This window comes from Elephas maximus, chromosome 4, assembly GCF_024166365.1.
Source record: "Elephas maximus indicus isolate mEleMax1 chromosome 4, mEleMax1 primary haplotype, whole genome shotgun sequence".
Lineage (NCBI taxonomy): Eukaryota > Metazoa > Chordata > Mammalia > Proboscidea > Elephantidae > Elephas > Elephas maximus.
This window is the reverse complement of record NC_064822.1, coordinates 15,539,502-15,556,558: the sequence shown is the minus strand read 5'-3', so window position 1 is coordinate 15,556,558 and position 17,057 is coordinate 15,539,502.

Here is a 17,057-nt window from a genome sequence, read left to right as displayed (position 1 = left end):
ATAGTAACCTTTTAGTTAGTACTATTAATAGATCAATACATACCCTAGTCTTTTAGATTTTAATAACACAGATTTATTCTTGGCTCCATCTCATACCAACCTCTAAGTAGATAGGCTTTACTGGGAAAATTGCCAAATAGTTTATACATGGAACTGAGATGGTAAGTTAATGTGAGGTAGAAAGAAGACAGAACATATCATTTTTTAACAACCCAAGTAAAAGCAAAACCCTTTGGTGTCGAGCCGATTCCAACTAATAGCTACCTATAGGACAGAGTAGAACTGCCCCATAGGGTTTCTAAGGAGTAGTTGGTGGATTCAAACTGCTGACCTTTTGGTTAGCAGCCAAGCTCTTAACCATTGTGCCACCAGATCTCCAAATTTTATCATCCCATTACTGGAAAAATAATAATTGTCAGAAAAGTTAGAAAATTATAAATATGCATATACTCAGGTACAGCATTATTGAAACATGCATTATGGTTTTGATGATGATTCTATAAAAATACAAAAACTGATATTTTCATCAAATTAGAACATTAAAATCAATAAACGCCATTACAAATGTGTTTAATTCAGTTGATAATACCACTTTCACTGAGATACATAGGAAGATGCTTACTTTAGCATTTCTCAGAATCAGCTTGTTGCCTGTCCCTCAAATATTTTCAGTTTGCTATGTATATCTAGGAGTCCCTGGGTGGTGCAAACAGTTAACACACTCAGGTGCTGACCTAAAGATCAGAGGTTCAAATCCACCCAAAGACACCTAAAAACAAAGGTATGTAATCTACTTCCCAAAAAAAGAAGAAACAAAACAGCTATTGAAAACCCTGTGGAGCATAGCTCTACTCTGACACACATGGGGTCACCATGTTTTAGAATCAACTCAATAGCAAATGGTGGTGCTGGTATACATATGTCAAGGTTTTAAATGACTGACTAAATTATAACCTGAAAATTATAGTCTACATCATCCCTAGTCAAGGAGAGATTTTTTTTTTTTTTTAATGTGAACATGAAGCAAATTGAGTAAATAAGGATTTAACTGACATAGTAATATACTTACTGGAATGTTTCTACTGATCAGAAGAAGTGTCAGCTGAATTTGGATTTGGAGTAGAAAAAATTGGAACTACTGGGACAGATAAAGTAGTATGTGGCATGTGTAGAAAGGGAGTGGAACAAGGAGGTGAAATAAAGTGCCAGTCCCTTAAAAGCAGTGATGAAGAAGCCCTCATCAACTGAATCAGACACCTTTGTATTCCCACCTGTTTCAGATTCAAGATTAGAACTAAAATATATAGTCATCTTTCTGCTGCCTCCAACTTCCCATAGTTGTTCTTTCATAAGGTAATAGGCTTGGGTAAAGCCACTTGTTTACCACAACTTGGAATTAGCATTGGTTATTTACAGGATAAATCTTTGTACAGCAAAGAAATTCATATCATAATTTAAGGAATGAAATTGTCATTAAGACAGGCCCTATAGGGATGAAAGCTTTGGCATGATCAGACTCCTGGGAGGAAGTCACGACAAAGCCAAGAAGGAAGGACAAAGGCAACATCCTCAGATATACCGCTAGATAAATGGAAATGATTGCATGAGAGAAGGTAACATTGAAGGTAGTGTCTGAACAATTTGAGTTATAAAGACAATATTATCCCTATTATATACTAGTTGCCATCAGGTCAGTTCTGACTGACTGAGAGCCAATTTGTGCCAGAGTAGAACTGTGCTCCATAGGGTTTTTAGTGGCTAACTTTTCAGAAGTATATCACGAGCCCTTTCTTCCAAAGTGCCTAGGGATGGACTTGAACCTCCAACCTTTTGGTTAGCAGCCCAGTGCCTTAATTCTTTGCACCACCCAGGGACTCCTTATACATTATACAGCAAATTTAAAAGAGCTTCAAATAATTGTAGCTCATGCTGGGCAACATACCTATTGTATGTGTGTAAAATATTATAAATTATATATAGGTTGATTTTAAAACAGATAATCATAGCAGTTACGATAATTACCAAAAGTAGCTCTTTATGTATGAGAAACAGGGTCCATTTAGCATGAAAAAGTGCTAGCAGTAGTTGTTTTATTTATAAGACTTAAAAAAATAGAATGAGTTCCTGAGAGCATTTTCTACCACTTAACAATGAAGCTAAAGACAATCCAATACTATCCAAATTTTCTGAGCTAGCTTTGTAATATAATTTTCACACTTTCTCATTAACCTTGTTATTACTAAGAGAGACTCAGTGTAACTGTACAGAGTTGAATTAAACTAGATGTAGCAGAAGAAGTCAAGCGATCCTGTCCTACACAGTTGGAGTTAATCATCTATATTATAATGAAGAGGTAAAAATATTTTAGAAAATAAATGTACAAGAAACAATTTTAAATTACATTTTACAAGTCTGACTTCAATCATGGCCTTATGTTTGTTACCATTTAAAATATATCCTTAATAAACAGCTAAGTTCTCTACTAGTTAAATCACGTATAGACAAAAACCTGTATCTGAATGTAGTTTCCTTGGCAAAATTATGATTTCTGTAAAACCTCTTTTTTTATTATTTATTATTTTTAAGAAGAAAATTACTTACATAAAAATACAATATTTGTCTTAACAAATAGATCCACATGCTAAATTAAAAGTAACAATTACTTTTTTTAAAATCTTATTTATTTTGTTACAGTAGTTGAGAATGTACTCAGCAAAACATGTATCAATCAACCGTTTCTACATGTACAGTTCAGTGACTTTGATTACATTCTTAGAATTGTGCAACCATGCCCACCCTCCTTTCCAGTTCTTCCTCTCCTATTAACGTAAGCTCACTGGTCCCTAAGGTTCCTATCTAATATTTCCAGTCACTGCTGTCGATTTGTTCCCATACAGATAGTTCTTGGAAGAGCATAATGCTCAAGGCAGACATTTCTTGCTAGTTAAGCTAGACTATTGTTTGGGTTCATGAATATTTCAGGGCATATTGTTGGCTTAAGGTTTAAAGATTATCTCGGTGCAAGAGTTTCATGGATTCATCCAAGCCTTCATGACTCCAGAAAGTCTTGAGTCCATGGGAGTTTGAAAATTCTGTTCTGAATTCTCCCCTGACAACTACTTTTGATAGTAAGGTTTGTGCTGACCACTATGGCAGATCTAGAGAAATAATAACACATAGCTATTAGGTTTAATGAACTTGGAATCTAATTAGTAAAGGAAGAACAATTTAATTATTTTCATTTATAAAGAGGTTTATCTCAAGTAGTCAAGGACTTCTTCTCTCCCCTTGCAAAGTAATTCCATTTTTTCAAGTTTGACACATTGGACTGTACTGACAATTACTTTTGAAGAAATGTTTTTGCATGTAAAAAACATTTTGGGAGGGGAGGGTGCCAAGATGGCTGACTAGGCAGACGATACCTCGGATCCCTCTTACAACAAAGACTCGGAAAAACAAGTGAATCGATCACATACATGACAATCTACGAACCCTGACCATCAAACACAGATCTAAAGAGTTGACCTGAGTGACAGGTGAGTGAAAAGCTGCGTCCTGAACCGGCGACCGCTTCTGGAACCCGTGACCCACCTCACAGCCTTGAGCCCTGGCGGTTCCCTGGTGCCGAGTGACAGGGCTGATTGGGGCTTGCTGAGGTGGGGCAGGCACAGGACACAGCCCTAACACCTAGCCCCCTGGGGTAACCTCTGTAGAGACCCAGCCAGCGCAAGCAGGCCGCACACTGACGGGGCTAATGAGAGAACAAACAACCATGGGGAAGCAGCGGCTGTTTTCAGAGCCTGGAGCCAGCATCCCAGTCAGAAAACCTTGGCACCAGGCTTTGGACTGGGCATAGGGGAGCTGAGCACAGCATCCTGAGACTGCACAAATACAGGACGCAGCCCTAGCCCCCAGAAGTAACCTCGGGGGAAGCCCAGCCAGTGCACGCAGGCAGCGCAGTGACGCAGCTGACAGGAGAAGCCACCAGGAGGCAGCGACTGGTTTTGGAGCTGGGAGTGCAGCATCCCAGGTGGGGAAACTTGATGCTGGGCTTTGGACTGGGAGTGGAGGAACTAACCACAGCTTCTGAGACAGTGCAAGCACACATGCGGGCCTGACCCTCGGGGGCAATCTCTACCCAGCCAGCGCACACAGTCAACACGCCCCTCGGGAATCTCAGATAAAATAGTCATCGCAAGCAAGATAAGTAACTTTGTCTATATTCCAGGGTGCTACTCTCTCCTATCTATCTGATCTCTTCCCTCCCCTTCCCAGGTGGCTTCTTTAACATTGGAATTTCCTGAGCCAGAGAGTGAAGTGCTCTGAGGTTTTTTTTTCTTTGTTTGTTTGTTTTGTCTTTTCCTAATCCATTCTCCTGGCTTGAGAGAAGCAGCTACAAAAAACCCAGGGACCAAAAATCCTTCAAGGACTTCAAAAAATTGGACTAAAAATACAGAACCAGCTCCAGCCAATCATATGTGATCCACAATCTTGGGCTTTCATCCCTACAGGGAACAAGGTGGCTATTATAATGCGAAGGCAATTCTGATAGGGATCTGACTGTAATTGTTTTAGGGGATTACTGAAAAGACAAGTTTCCCAGGTCTGATATCTCTACCTATTAAACAGAGCCCTCACTGACCCACAACTGGGAACTGAGGACTGAAGCTCCACTCAAACCACCTAACCTCCTGCCATAGGGGTCTGAGGATAGTGACATCTACCAGTCTGTAGAGGTACATGCATTGGGTGCCTAAGGTACAGCTGCAGAGCCCACCCACCAAAGTGCTTTAGGAATAGAGATACACCTACCTCACTGGCACTTGGGGGAAGCCTGTCAGCATCCTGCCCCTCTGGAATGTGACCCCCTGCTGCTACTAGAATCTGGTGCACACAACTATCACCACTACTCCTCTAAGTAAATAGGTGACAGTCTACCCCACACACTTCGTGACCCCAAATCAGATTCTACACAAGGATAGTGAATGGACTCTTAGCCTTATATTTCTGGTAAGAGGGCATAAGTGATTCAAAGCCTACAACAATCAAGACAGCTCAATCTAATAGCCCATCTACGTATACTGAAAGAAAACAAAACAAGATAAGTCTCAGTGAGCAAATATAAAATAAACCATTACAATATCTTAGAGATGGCTTGGAGACAACAGTCGATATCAAACTACATAAAGAAGCAGACCATGATTGCTTCTACAACTCCCCAAATTAAAGAATCAAAATCTTTCTCAAATGTAGATACAATCCTGGAATTGCCAGATGCAGAATATAAAAAACTAATTTACAGAATGCTTCAAGACATGAGGGATGACCTCAGGAATGAAATAATGTAATCTACAGAAAAAGCCAAGGAACACACTGATAAAGCAGTTGAAAAAATCAAAAAGAATATTCAAGAACACAGTGGAAAAATTAATAAGCTGCAAGAATCCATGGGGAGACAACATTCAGAAATCCAAAAGATTAACAGTAAAATTACAGATTTAGACAACTCAATATGAAGTCAGAGGAGCAGAATCAAGCAATTGGAATACAGAGTGGGGCAGCTGGAAGATAAAGCCATTGACACCAATATAGCTGAAGAAAAATCAGGTAAAAGAATTAAAAAAAATGAAGAAACCCTAAGAATCATGTGGGACTCTATCAAGAATAATTACTTGCGTGTGATTGGTGTTCCAGAACAACAAGGAGGGATAACAGAAAATACAGAGAGAATAGTTGAACATGTGTTGGCAGAAAACTTCCCTGACATCATGAAAGACAAAAGGATAGCTATCCAAGATGCTCATCGAACCCCATTTAAGATTCATCCAAAAAGAAAATCACCAAGACATATTATCATCAAACTTGCCAAAACCAAAGATAAACAGAAAATTTTAAAAGCATCCAGGGATAAAAGAAAGGTCTCCTACAAAGGAGAATCAATAATAAGTTCAGACCACTCAGCAGAAACCATGCAGTCAAGAAGGCAATGGGATGACATATATAGACCACTGAAGGAGAAAAACTGCCAGCCAAGGATCATATATCCTGCAAAACTCTCTCTCAAATATGAAGGTGAAATTAAAACATTTACAGATAAGCACAAGCTTAGAGAATTTGCAAAAACCAAACCAAAGCTACAAGAAATACTAAAGGAAATTGTTTGGTCAGAAAATCAATAACGTCAGATTACTACACAATACAAGGTCACAGAACAGAACATCCTGATATCAACTCAAATAGGGAAATCACAAAAACGAATTAAGATTAATTTTAAAAAGGAAAAAATGCTCAAAGCAGGGAATCATTGCAGTCATTATGTAAAAGATCACAATAATCAAAAAGAGGGACTAAATACAGGAGGCATAGAACTGCCATATGGAGAGGAAAACAAGGCGATATAGGACGATACAAGTTAGGTTTTTACTTAGAAAAATAGGGGTAAATATTAAGGTAACCACAAAGAGGTCTAACAATTCCATAACTCAAAATAAAAACCAAGAAAAACATAACAACTCAGCAAACATAAATTCAACAACTGTGAAAATGAGGAACATACAATTTACAAAGAAAACCATCTCAACAAAAAAAAGTAAGTGGAAAAATGAAATTGTCATCAACACACAAAAAAAGGCAGGCATCAAAATGACAACACTAAAAACATACTTATCTATAATTACACTAAGTGTAAATGGACTAAATGCACCAATAAAGAGACAGAGAGTCTCAGACTGGATAAAGAAACACGATCCGTCTATATGCTGCCTACAAGAGACACACCTTAGACTTAGAGACACAAACAAACTAAAACTCAAAGGATGGAAAAAATATATATCAAGCAAACAACAATCAAAAAAGAGCAGGAGTAGCAATATTAATTTCTCCCAAAATAGACTTTAAAGTTAAATCCACCACAAAGGATAAAGAAGGACACTATATAATGATTAAAGGGACAATAGACCAGGAAGATACAACCATATTAAATATTTATGCACCCAATGACAGGGCTGAAAGATACATAAAACAAACTTTAACAGAACTGAAAAATGAGATAGACACCTCTACAATTACAGTAGGAGACTTCAACAGACCACTTTCAGACAAGGACAGGACTTCCAGTAAGAAGCTCAATAGAGACACGGAAGACCTAATTGCTACGTTCAACCAACTTGACCTCATAGACCTATACAGAACACTCCACCCAACAGCTGCAAAATATACTTTTTTTTTTACTGCACACGGAACATTCTCTAGAATAGATCACATATTAGGTCATAAAACAAACCTTTGCAGAGTCCAAAACATCGAAATATTACAAAGTATCTTCTCAGACCACAAGGCCATAAATGTGGAAATCAGCAACAGAAAAATTAGGGAAAAGAAATCAAATACTTGGAAACTGAACAATACCCTGCTCAAAAAAGACTGGATTATAGAAGACATAAAGGAGGAAATAAAGAAATTCATAGAATGCAACAAGAATGAAAACACTTCCTATCAAAACCTCTGGGACACAGCAAAAGCAGTGCTCAGAGGTCAATTTATGTCAATAAATGCACACATACGTAAAGAAGAAAGAGTCAAAATGAGAGAACTGACCCTACAACTCGAACAAATAGAAAGCGAGCAACAAAACAATCCATCAGGCACCAGAAGAAAACAAATAATAAAATTTAGAGCTGAACTAAATGAAATAGAGAACAGAAAAAGAATTGAAAGAATTAACAAAGTAAAAGTTCGTTCTTTGAAAAAATTAACAAAATTAATAAACTGTCGGCCAGACTAACTAAAGAAATACAGGAAAGGAAACAAATAACCCCAATAAGAAACGAGATGGGCCACATCACAACAGACCCAACTGAAATCAAAAGAATCATATCAGATTATTACTAAAAACTGTACTCTAACAAATTTGCAAACCTAGAAGAAAGGAAAGAATTCCTAGAAAAACACTACCTACCTAAGCTAACACAATCAGAAGTAGAAAAACTGAATAAACCTATAACAAAAAAAGAGATTGATGAGGTAATCAAAAAACTCCCAACAAAGAAAAGCCCTGGCCCGGACGACTTCACTGCAGAGTTCTACCAAACTTTCAGAGAAGAGTTAACACCACTACTACTAAAGGTATTTCAAAGCATAGAAAATGATGGAATACTACCTAACTCATTCTATGAACCCACCATATCCCTGATACCAAAACCAGGTAAAAAAAAAAAAAAAAAAAATTTGGTAAAGACACCACTAAAAAAGAAAATTACCGACCTATATCCCTCATGAAAATAGATGCAAAAATCCTCAACAAATTTCTAGCCAATACAACTCAACAACATATTAAAAAAATAATCCACCATGACCAAGTGGGTTTTATACCAGGTATGCAAGGCTGGTTTAATATTAGAAAAACCATTAATGTAATCCACCATATAAATAAAACAAAAGAAAAAACCACATGATCTTATCAATTGATGCGGAAAAGGCATTTGACAAACTCCAACACCCATTCATGATAAAAACTCTCAGCAAAATACGAATTGAAGGAAAATTCCTTAACATAATAAAGGGCATCTGTGCAAAGCCAACAGCCAACATCATCCTAAATGGAGAGAGCCTGAAAACATTTCCCTTGAGAACGGGAACCAGACAAGGATGTCCTTTATCACCACTCTTATTCAACACTGTGCTAGAGGTCCTAGCCAGAGCAATTAGGCTACACAAAGAAATAAAGGGCATCCAGATTGGCAAGGAAGAAGTAAAATTATCTCTTTTTGCAGATGACATGATCTTATACACAGAAAACCTTAAGGAATCCTCCAGAAAACCACTGAAACTAATAGAAGAGTTCAGCAGTCTCAGGTTATAAGATAAACGTACAAAAATCACTTGGATTCCTCTACATCAACAAAAAGAACATCGAAGAGGAAATCACCAAATCAATACCATTCATAGTAGCCCCCAAGAAGATAAAATACTTAGGAATAAATCTTACCAAAGATGTAAAAGACCTATACAAAGAAAACTACAAGTACTAGTGCAAGAAATTAAAAGGGACCTACATAAGTGGAAAAACATACCTTGCTTATGGATAGGAAGACTTAACATAGTAAAAATGTCAATTCTACCAAAAGCCATCTATACATGCAATGCACTTCCGATCCAAATTCCAATGACATTTTTTAAAGTGATGGAGAAACAAATCACCAACTTCATATGGAAGGGAAAGAAGCCCTGGATAAGTAAAGCATTACTGAAAAAGAAGAAGAAAGTGGGGGCTTCACCCTACCTGATTTTAGAACCTATTATACAGCCACAGTAGTCAAAACAGCCTGGTATTGGTACAACAACAGGCACATAGACCAATGGAACAGAATTGAGAACCCAGATATAAATCCATCCACATATGGGCAGCTGATATTTGACAATGGCCCAGTGTCAGTTATTGGGGAGAAGATCGTCTTTTTAACCAATGGTGCTGGCATAACTGGATATCCATTTGCAAAAAAATGAAACAGGACCCATACCTCACACCATACACAAAAACTAACTCCAAGTGGATTAAAGACCTGAACATGAAGACTAAAACCATAAAGATCATGGAAGAAAAAATAGGGACAACGTTAAGAGCCCTAATACAAGGCATAAACAGAATACAAAACATTACCAAAAATGACGAAGAGAAACCAGATAACTGGGAGCTCCTAAAAATCAAACACCTATGCTCATCTAAAGACTTCACCAAAAGATTAAAAAGACCACCTACAGATTGGGAAAAAATTTTCAGCTATGACCTCTCCGACCAGCGCCTGATCTCTAAAATCTATATGATTCTGTTAAAACTCAACCACAAAAAGATAACCCAATCAACAAGTGGGCAAAGGATATGAACACGCACTTCACTATAGAAAATATTCAGGTGGCTAACATACACATGAGAAAACGCTCTCGATCATTAGCCATTAGAGAAATGCAAATTAAAACTACGATGAGATTCCATCTCACTCCAACAAGGCTGGCATTAATCCAAAAAACACAAAATAATAAATGTTGGAGGGGCTGTGGAGAGATTGGAACTCTTATACACTGCTGGTGGGAATGTAAAATGTTACAACCACTTTGGAAATCTATCTGGCGTTTTCTTAAAAAGTTAGAAATAGAACTATCATCAACCCAGAAATCCCACTCCTTGGAATATACCCTAGAGAAATAAGAGCCTTTACAGGGACAGATACATGCACACCCATGTTTATTGCAGCACTGTTTACAATAGCAAAAAGCTGTAAGCAACCAAGGTGTCCATCAATAGATGAATGGTTAAATAAATTACAGTATATTCACACAATGGAATACTACTCATCGATAAAGAACAGTGACCAATCTGTGAAACATTTCATAACATGGAGGAACCTGGAAGGCATTATGCTGAGTGAAATTAGTCAGATGTAAAAGGACAAATACTGTATAAGACCACTATTGTAAGTTCTCGAGAAATAGTATAAACTGAGAAGAACACATTCTTTTGTGGTTACGAGAGGCGGGAGGGAGGGAGGGTGGGAGAGGGTTATTTACTGATTAGTTAGTAGATAAGAACTACTTTAGGTGAAGGGAAGGTCAGCTCAACTGGACTGGACCAAAAGCAAAGAAGTTTCCGGGATAAACTGAATGCTTTGAAAGTTAGCAGAGCAAGGGTGGGGGTTTGGGGACTATTGCTTAAGGGGACTTCTAAGTCAATTGGCATGATAAACTCTATTATGAAGACATTCTGCATCCCACTTTGAAGTGTGGTGTCTGGGGTCTTAAATGCTAACAAGCATCCATCAAAGTTGCATCAATTGGTCTCAACCTGTCTGGAACAAAGGAGAATGAAGAACACCAAGGCCACATGATAACTATGAGCCTGAGACAGAAAGGGCCACATGAGCTAGAGACTTACATCATCCTGAGACCAGAAGAACTAGTTGGTGCCCGGCCACAACCGAGGACTGCCCTGACAGGGAACACAACAGAGAACTCCTGAGGGAGCAGGAGATCAGTGGGATGCGGACCCCAAATTCTCATAGAAAGACCAGACTTAATGGTCTGACTGAGACTAGAAGAATCCCGGAGGTCACGGTCCCCAAACCTTCTGCTGGCCCAGGACAGGAACCATTCCCAAAGACTACTCATCAGACTTGGAAGAGACTGGACAATGGGTTGGAGAGAGATGCTGACGAAGAGTGAGCTACTTGTATCAGGTGGACACTTAAGACTGTGTTGGCATCTCCTGTCTGGAGGGGAGATGGGAGGGTAGAGAGGGTTAGAAAGTGGCAAAAGGGTCACGAAAGGAGAGACTGGAAGAAGGGAGCAGGTGACTCATAAGGGGGAGAGTAAATGGGAGTATGTAAGAAAAAAACAATTTTTTTTTCTTACATATAAGGTGTATATAAGCTTACATGTGACAGACTGACTTGATTTGTAAACTTTCACTTAAAGCACAATAAAAATTATTTAAAAAAATATTTTGGGAACTACAAATCCCATTCAAATTCTTTGTTTTGTTTTTTACCGTAAGAATAAACCAAGGCTAAGAAAATTAAATGGAATCCCTGGGTGGTGTAAAGAGTTAATGCTCTCGCTGCAAACCAAAAGGTTAGAGTTTCAAGTCAACACAGAGATGCCTCAAAAGAAAGCCTGAGAGACCTACTTCTAAAAAATCAGCCACTTAAAACCCTATGGAACACATTTCTACTGTGACACACATAAGGTTGCCAGGAATTGGAATCGACTTCAGCCCCAACTGATTAAGGAAAGTGAAGCCACATGCCCAAGGTCTTAGAACTAATTGGAAGCAGAGTCACAACAGAAAACCAAGACGTGGAGACTCAGTGTGGAGAGCGCCCGCTACACCCAGTTGCCTTGATGTTTCTCTTTATGTCTCAATGTGTTCTCACAACTCCAGCAAAGATTGGTTTCTTTCCTTATTGGGGTTTCTGGATAGTTAGGAAAATTAAGAGAGTACCGAACAGATTGTACAGATACTTCTCACTTTTTCTCTTATTATGATGATGATGATGGTAAAAAATTAAATAATACAGAGGAAATGATAGGAAAATCACAGGCTCCTATTTCAGTCTTCCCATTCTTATCCTTGCTTTCCTGAGGCAAACACTTCACAGTGATTCTTAGTTGTTCTGTAAATTTCCTCCAATGGTAAATAATAAATTTATACCACTATCTCAGTTTTGTCAAATTATGCCATATTTATAGGCATTCTGCTATAAAGTATGGAAACTCTGGTGGCGCAGTAGTTAAGAGCTATGGGTGCTAACCAAAAGGTCAGCAGTTCAAATACACCAGATGCTCCTTGGAAACTCTATGGGGCAGTTCTACTGTCCTATAGGGTTGCTATGAGTTGGAACCGACTTGACGGCAATGGATTATTTTTTGGCTATAAAATATAAGAAATAAATTCAGATACGCTATTCCTCTAGTTTCTCTCTCAGTTTTCTCTTAATGACTTCCTGTCTCCTGCCAGCCTATAATTTTGCCTTTATGTTGTCAAATATAATATTTACATATTCTTTAATTTCTATGTTCATTCATTTCATTTAGAAATTTGTGCGTTTCTGTATTGACTTTTATGTTTTCAGTATTGCATATTCAGTTTAATTTTAAAGTATAAACATTTAAAATGCATTTTATTATTGTGATTATGTAAATATTTTTGAGTGCAGAGTCCAGTTCAGTCCTATGACTATGTTTCTTTTTTCATGAATTCTTTTGCAAGATCCTGTAAATTCCAGGAGTATATTCCCAGCATCTTAAAGGGCATCATTTGCTAAACCATGCCCACCTTAGTTTGCTGCCCAAAAGGAGAATTTTTCTTTTTAATTTTCTTTCTCTTTTATCTTGTAATTTCAAGGTGTGTGTGCCATTGCTGTTGTACCTGAATGAAAATTGTGTCTAATTCAGGATATCACTAATATTATTCCACTTCTGTTTCATAGGGAGCCCTGGTGGCACAGTGGTTAAGAGCCCAGGCTGTTAACCAAAAGTTTGGCAGTTCAAACCCACCAGCCACTTCTTGGAAAACATATGGGGCAGTTCTACTCTGTCCTATAGGGGTGTTATGAGTCAGAATCGACTCGACAGCCATGGGTTCAGTTTCATGGAATTCATTCCATCTGTCTTCCTGGAGATACTTTTATTGGATCCGCTAATTCCATCAGTTCAGTATATTTCAGATGTACAGTTATCATCTAGGATCCTCTTTTTACTGGTGTTCTAGTATTTTCCACTTTTTTTTTTTTATCCGTTTGATGATTGAACACTAAGTGATTTCCTCAGAAGTGGTACATGAAATGTAAACTGTCTTATTCCATGGGTATCTTTAAACAGTTGACATTGATGATGGCTTGGCTTGGTATAGACTTCTAGATTCAAATTAATTCCCCTCAGAAATTTTTGAGAAAGCATAGGTGACAATTAATATTAACAGACAGTATGTCTGTCACTGTAGTTTCAACATTGAAATTACCTGAAATCCATTCCCTTTCCAACCTCTTATGAACACTGTCTGGGTTTCCACTGGGATGTTATTTATATGCCCATAAGCAAAATTTCTCACCAACATAGTAGCATCCTGCAGTTTCCTCCTCTCCTGCCATGGCGCCATTTTATGTGCTATCTGCTCCTAAGGCTTTTACTCCTTATGAAATCAGGTAAGAGCAGTTATGGACTGAACTTTGGTCCCAAAAGATGAGAGTTAAGTTGGCTAGGCCATGATCCCCAGTATTATGTGATTGTACACCATTTTGTCATCTGATGTGATTCTCCGATGTGTTGTAAACCCTACCTCTATGATGTTAGTGAGGCAGGATTAGAGGCAGTTATGTTAATGAGGCAAGGCTCGATTTATAAGATTAGGTTGTGTCTTAAGTCAATCTCTTTTGAGATATGAACAAGAGAAGTGAGCAGAGGGACACAGTAATTTCGTACCACCAGGAAAGCAGCTCTGGGAGCAGAGTGTATTCTTTGGACCCAGGGTTCCTAAGCTGAGAAGCTCCTAGACCAAGAAATATTGATGACAAGGACCTCTCCAGAACAGAGAGAAAAAGCCTTCCCCTAGAGCTGGAGCCCTGAATTTGAACTTCCAGCCTCCTAAACCGTGAGAGGATAAATTTCTTTGTTAAAGCCATCCACTTGTGGTATTTCTGTTATAGCAGCACTAGATAACTAAGACAAGGACCTTGCTACTCTCATCAGTGCATGTGCTTCTCATCAAGAATGTTGCATAATTCTACTCCTAGATTGTTGATATTGTTAGGTGCCTATGAATCCATTCTGACTCATAGCAACATTATGTGCAACAGAACAAAGATCCTACACTATCCTCACAATTGTTATATTTGAGGCCATTGTTCCTGCTGCTGTGTCAATCCATCTTGTTGAAGGTTTTCCTCTTTTTCTATGACCCTCTACTTTACTAAGCATGATGTTCTTTTCCAAGGACTGGTCCTTTCTGATAACGTGTCCAAAATACGTGAGAGGAATTCTCACTATCCTTTTTTCTAAGGAGCATTCTGGCTATACTTCGTCCAAGACAGTTTTGTTCATTCTTCTGGCAGTCCATGGTATATTCAATATTCTTCACCAACACCATAATTCAAAGGCATCAATTCTTCTTCAGTCTTCCTTATTCATTGTCCAGCTTTCTTATGCTTATGAGACAATTGAAAATACCATGGTTTGGGTCAGGCACAGCTTAGTCCTCAAGGTGACCTCTTAGTTTCTTAATACTTTGAATATTCTCTCCATTTTTCATAATGTTGCTTATTGGTCCAGTTGTGAGAATTTTAGTTTTCTTTATGTTGAGGTGCAATCCATACCGAAGGCTGTAGTGTTTGCTCTTCATCGTAAATGCTTCAAGTTCTTTTAACTTTCAGCAAACAAGGTTGCGATATCTGCATGTAGCAGGTTGTTTATGAGTCTTCCTCCAATCCCGATGCCACATTCTTCATATAGTCCAGTTTCTTGGATCATTTGCTCAGCATACAGATTAAATAAATATGGTGAAAGGATACAATCCTGACACACAACTTTCTTGCATGGTATCTCCTTTCTCTGTTCAAAAGAATGCCTTTTGGTCAACGTACAGGTTCCTCATGCACACAATTAACAGTTCTAGAATTCCCATCCTTTGCAATGTTATCCATAATTTGTTAATGATCAACACAGTCAAATGCCTTTGTATAATCAATAAACACAGGTAAACGTGTTCTCTGCTTTCAGCCAAGACCCATCAAACATCAGCAATGATAGCCATCATTCCATGTCCTCTTCTGAATCCAGCTTGAATTTCTGGTGGCTCTCTGTTGATATAATACTGCAACAGCTTTTGAATTGTCTTCAGCAAAATTTTACTTTTGTGTGATATTAATAATATTGTTTGATAATTCCCCCATTCTGTTGGATCACCATTCTTTGGAATGGGCGCAAATATGGATCTCTTCAGTCACTTGGCTAGGCAGCTGTCTTAGTAACCTAGTGCTGTTATAACAGAAATACCACAAGTGGATGGCTTAAAAAAAGGGAAATTTATTCTCTCACTGTCTAGTACGTTACCAGTCCAAATTCAGGGTGTCAGCTCCAGGGTAAGGTTTTTTCTCCGTGTCTGCTCTGGAGGAAGCTCCTTGTCATCAATCTACCTTTGGTCTGGGAGCATCTCAGAGCAGGAACCCCAGGTCCAAAGGAGGTTCTCTGCTTTCGGTGCTACTTTCTTGGTGGTATGATGTCCCCATGTCTCTCCACTCGCTTCTCTCTTTTATACCTTGAAAGGGATTGGCTTAAGACACTACCTAATCTTGTAGACCTCATCAATATAATTGCTGCTAATCCATCTTATTTCTTCATAGTGATAGGATTTATGATACATAAGGAAATCACATAAAATGGTAGACAATCACACAATACTGGCACTCATGGCCCAGCTATTTTGACAAATATTTTGGGAGTATACAATTCAATCCGTGACAGCAGCTACCTCCCAAATTTCTTGACACAGACCAATGAGTGCTTCCAGCATTGCATCTGTTTGTTGAAACATCTCAATTGGTATTCCTTCAATTCATGGTGTCATGTTTTTTGCCAATGCCCTCAGTGCAGCTTGGATCTCTTCCTTCAGTACCATTGATTCTTGCTCATATGCTACCTCCTGAAATTGCTGAATGTCGATCAATTCTTTTTGGTACAGTGACTCTATATATTTTTTCCATCTTCTTTTGATATGTATTGTGTCATTTAATGTTTTCCCCATACAACCCTTCAATGTTGCAACTCGAGGCTTGAAATTTTTCTTTAGTTCTTTCAGCTTGAGAAATGCTGAGCGTGGTGTTCCCTTTTGGTTCTCAAACTCCAGTTCTTTGCACATTTCATTATAATACTTTGTCTTGAGCTGCCCTTTGAAATCTTCTGTGAAGCTCTTTTACTTCATCGTTTCTTCCATTTGCTTTAGCTACTCTACATTCGAGAGCAACTTTTACAGTCTGTTTTGGCATCCATTTTGATCTTTTCTTTCTCTCCTGTCTTTTTAATGATCTCTTGCTTTCTTCATGTATGATGTCCTTGATATCATTCTACAATTTGTTTGGTCTTCAGTCATTTCTGTTCTATCTATCAAATCTATTTTTGAGAAGGTCTCTAAATTCAAGTGGAATGTACTCAAGGTTGTATTTTGGTTCTCGTTGACTTGTTCTAATTTTCTTCAACTTCAGCTTGAACTTGCATGTGCACAATTGATGGTCTGTTTCCTGGCCTTGTTCCATTGTCTCTTTCCACCGATGCAGTCGATTTGGTTCCTACGTATTCCATCTGGTGAAGTCCACATGTATAGTGACTGTTTATATTGTTGAGAAAAAGTATTTGCAACGAATAAGTCATTGGTCTTGCAAAATTCTATCATGTGATCTCTGGCATTGTTTCTATCACCAAGGCCACATTTTCCTACTACCAGTCCTTCTTCTTTGTTTCCATCTTTCCCATTCCAATCACCTGTAATTACCAGTATGTCTTAATTGCATGCTTGA